This window comes from Limulus polyphemus, unplaced genomic scaffold, assembly GCF_000517525.1.
Source record: "Limulus polyphemus unplaced genomic scaffold, Limulus_polyphemus-2.1.2 Scaffold7953, whole genome shotgun sequence".
Lineage (NCBI taxonomy): Eukaryota > Metazoa > Arthropoda > Merostomata > Xiphosura > Limulidae > Limulus > Limulus polyphemus.
In genome coordinates this window covers 24,341-29,155 of record NW_013673563.1, presented here as the reverse complement: position 1 = coordinate 29,155, position 4,815 = coordinate 24,341, and positions in this window count along the sequence as shown.

Sequence of the window (4,815 nt, the reverse complement as noted above, 5' to 3'; positions counted from 1 at the left end):
TGTTGGAGAGTTTTTCAACAATAGCTGGTGGAAATTTATTGGTGTGAATGAAGGATTGCTTTATGTGGTTGATTGTTTTCACAGTCTTTGTTGGTGGTTATGTTTTGGCCTTTCTGATTGAGGGCAAGAGCTCGATTTGATAAGATGAGGTTGATGGTCATCAGTATCCAGAGATCTAGTGTCTACATCGTTGTTTCCACTGTCTTGGCTAGGGAGGGTTTTGGAGCTAAAAGACGAAACCCATAAATCCGTTAGCTTCCTAGTTTTAGCTACTAATTTTTTCTTCCTGTTTCTTTGACTTTAGCTTTTCCTAACTGTTCTTGTGTTTGCACATCTATAAAATGAACAAGATGAATACTTAATGAATAATATGTGTGTGCACGTATAAGCATATTTGTGTGTGTGTAGAGAGAGATGTTAGAATAAGCTACCAAATAATTTCGGAACAAATGATTGTATGTCATTTTCTGTACTTAACTCAAAATTTTCACATTTTGTATTTAGATTACTTGTGTTCTATACCCTCCAATTAATGATGCTTGTCAAGTTGTCAATGATAAGTGGACAAATTTAGGCCTACAAGTAAATATGGATTTTTATGGGATAACAATTTGCAAATTCTGTTCAAAAAACACAAAAAATTTAACAAAGTCTGAAGCGTTTGAGATTGAAGAATCGAAAGATATAGATATCTTCAGTATGGCTTAGCAGCTTAGGTCTAATCATATTCTAGGCCTAGTGCTTGATCATACGATGTGTCGGGCGGCGAGGGAGGATCCAGACTGGCAGTGTCATAAAAATGTGGAATGAAGAGACTTTGATTGGCTGAGGCCTATTATTCGATTAGCGGGACTAGGTCTAGCCTCACTTAGACCAATCATATTTGCATTGCAAATTGTCTCTAAATATGTTAGGTCAGAGTGAGGCTACACCTAGTCACACTATTTGGAGGCAAACCAATCAAATTTCTGCGCTCTACATCACACAATAGGCCAACCCACGTCACACGCAAACTATCTTTCTATCCTCTTCTCTCTCTTCAAAAATAAGTAGATTCGGTCAAATGATCTTTATTAAACATTTTCCGAAACAAATGAAGACGGGTCTAGGGCTACAGTCCCAATAGCTCCCTCTTTAATCCGCTCCTGGCGATAGCAAACACAGATTCAAGTACTCTACGAAAACACTGATCGATTCAGCTCTTTTCTTTGAAAATAACTGTACAATTTCTGAACTATTTCGTTCTGTAACTAACCTCTCGACCTTCACGGAATTAATTATAATCTACAATTGTTCTAGATATTTGTATGACTTGCTTGATCTTAACTTAATGTGCGCTGTAGTTAACATCTAAATTAAACAAATTAAAACATTGTAAATACAGTGTATAACACTGCCCCCATCCTGGATTGTGAAGTCCCTAGAACAGTCAGTCCTAATATAAATAATAATAATAAAACAATACACTAAATTGTTCATTCATCAAGTATTTTTGATGGTCTTATCTTCCAAGGCCCATGATATATGGATGGACTTATACTTTATCCTTTGTTGTCAATGGCCATCCTGTTATTGGGGAGTTCTTCCTGAGTGGATGGTTGGGTGAATCCATTGGTGGCTCCATTCTTGATTATAGTCTGGAAGCAATCCCGTTACGAACTTCGGGCTTCTCTGCAGGTCAAGGTTCCACTGAGAAGTTTTTCTCTGAAGTTATCCAGTTGGTTGCTCTCTCAGACATGCTTCCAAAGATGATCACAATGGATGACCTGCTTCGATCACTCCTCTTCTGAGCACATATTTAACCTTGGATTTTGCCCTCATGAATTCATGGACAATTATTCTCAATAATAAACTTGTTTTCCCATCCTTGGTAGATAGAGAATTTCCAGTCTCATAAATCCAAATAATTCCTTTATTTTACTGACGTCTCCTTACCTCTCTATTGTTCCTTTGATTTGGTCGGGCTCTGTCTTTTTGGCTTGATAATATCTTTTGATACCTTACATTCTTGGCTCTAATGGCCAGGTTTCCCACAATTATAACAGGCCTTTGCCTGCAATTTCTGGAATATGTCCTTTTATATTACCCTCAAAACATCTATTATGTTTTGGTTAATTTCCTTTGTTCTTTTCAACAATCCATCTGATTAATTCTTTCAGCTTTTCTAGACTATTGTTAAGAGAAGTTGACCTTTCAATACTGCAAGATCTGGTATTTCCGTGACTTCTAGATGGTGCCTTTATTACTTCACCTGCAACCTTAATGCATTCTAGTTTCATCGCCAACTGCAGAGCTTTCTTTAAGGATGTTACAATACTTTGCTACAGCCTGATTCACATATCATCGTCTGTTATAGTGTCTATAAATTGGTCACGTGCCAAAGAATTCATCATTTCACGAGAAGCGTTTAAGTAAGATAACTGGACAAGCCTTACCACATTTTTTGCAAGTTCAGTAAGATTTCTTCTTTCTTACATACTTTATTCTGGAACTTTACTCTGGATACTTCTTTCTGGTGTGATGCTCTGAACCTGTTGGATAAAATGGCTACTAATGTTTGATAGTTGTTACGACACCCACCAGAAAGGTTACTTAACGTTGTCAAGACTCGTCCCTTTAAAAGGGTAGCAAGTACATTGCTTGTTGTTCACTATTCCACCTGTTCACTCTGGAAATGATTTCAAAGTGAGCTTAGTATGACTCTCATGGCACTTTCCCATAATAGTCTGTTGGATTCTCTATGGGTCAATGTTAAACAGATCAGCTAGATTCTGGAGTTGGATTTGGTACTGCCATGGCTGGTGTAGTCCAGGAAGATCCTTAGATAACAGGTGGCATAACTGTAGTGGTAATAGGTTTAGACCAAATATGTTATCATATTTTATATCTGACAGTTGACGGTGTTTTCGGTTGGAATAGAGAAAGAGGTGTGGCTGCTTTAATCTTTACATTAAATAATTCGTTTTTCAAATGTTTTATTTGTCGATTTGTACTTGTTCAATCTTGTTTATGTAATATGTTTGGATATTCTCCAATAGTTTCATCAGTTTTATCTTCAGTCCGATTTATTGTTATTTCTAATTCTTCCTTAACCAATACATCAATTTTATATTTCTTTTTCTTGATTTTATTTTTCTTAAATTTCTTCTTGGTCTTCTTTGAATTTTTTTATCTTTCTCTTCTAATCTTCTGTTCCATTCTTCTTTTAATTTCCTATCCCTTTCTTCTAATTTTCTGTCCCGTTTTCATGCGTTTTTTTTTTTCTAATTTCCTATCACGTTCTTCATGGTTTTCTTTAAGCTTTCTTTCTTCCTGCCTGCCTGATCTCCTGATCGGAATTTAGGTCTTGTGACCTAGGAGGGTCAGGTACTCTGAGACCTCTTCCTCCCACTAAACATTGGATTATTTTCACAAGATAATTTAAAGAACCCGCCAATGAAAGAATGACATTCAAACACTTGGTGTCAGAAGAGGGATTATTTTGGTGAAAATAAAATAGAACTTTGATTATACTTGAAATAAAACTGTTGAAGATGACAACCACAAGGTCAAGAGTTTCAAGCATTATTTGAGTTGATGAAATTATTAAGACAAGATCAGGAGGAACCAATGTTTAGTCCACCTGACGAGAACAAATTAGTTTATTTCTTCTTTTGATGTTTTTACGGTCTTGAACATTTGTACACTGTCGTATCGTGTCGTAGGCCTTTGTTACAAATGACGCAACTAACGTAAAACAAATCAACTTACTTGTGCAACTGAGCTCAATACGTGCGATAGCAAACAGAGATCACGTAAACCCACTGACTGATTTAGTTCTCTATCTTAAAAATACTCTTTATACTCAAATAACTCTACACTCTCTTAACTATATCTTGACTATCTTTCAACTCGTTCTCTAACTAACCTTCTAATGCTTCATAGAACATCTTATTTATAATCTACACTTATTCTAGATGTTTCTAGAGCTTGTTGGATCTTAACGTCATCCGCCCTCTGCCATATAAGTCAAACAAATTACAAAGTTACAGATACAGCTTATAACAAAATTACTACATAACATAATACTCAACTAGAAAGTGCCAAATACAAACTGTAGCATGTAGCAAGCTACTACAAAGTGCATGGAAGATTATGGCGTGTGACACATATATGGAATTATTAGGAGGTAAGTAGATGCCTATAAGAGAAAGTTAGCGACTCTCATCCCTAAATTTTCATTTCCGTTTTAAAGAATTAGTTATTTATTGTGTTTTCTCAAGTTCTTAGAATCCTCAAACATTTTTATTGGAATATGCTGCTTGGCAACACTTGCACTGATAGGCGGCGCTGACTCACCATACCTACTACCAAGTAATATTTCCAAACCCCGTATGGTGTACTCATCTCGGTGAATTTTCTCTCGGTTACGTTTTGTTTTTATATTTTAACAGAAAATGTTTTGATTGCAAAGCGGCAGGGCTGTTACATCAGCTGTCATAACAGTTCACGGAATAAGAGATGCATAGCCAACATTTTAAGCACCTAGATGAGCACGGCTAAAGAGCCAGGGTTCAAAACATCCCAGCCTAAATCGATTTTAAGCATTTTGAATGTATTGGAGTGTTTTAGATGTACTACATAACAAGTAACTGGGCATGCAAGATATTGTTGCGTCATCGAGATCACGTGACTATTCTCACGCCCTCTTATTTCTAGAACTATCCCGTATCTTGGCGAATGCTCTAGTATTTACTAGATAGGGCAGGCTGGTATGTAAAAGAGGGGAATGTAATGTGTGTGTAGATAGTGAGTAATTGATCTGCGGTCAGAAGT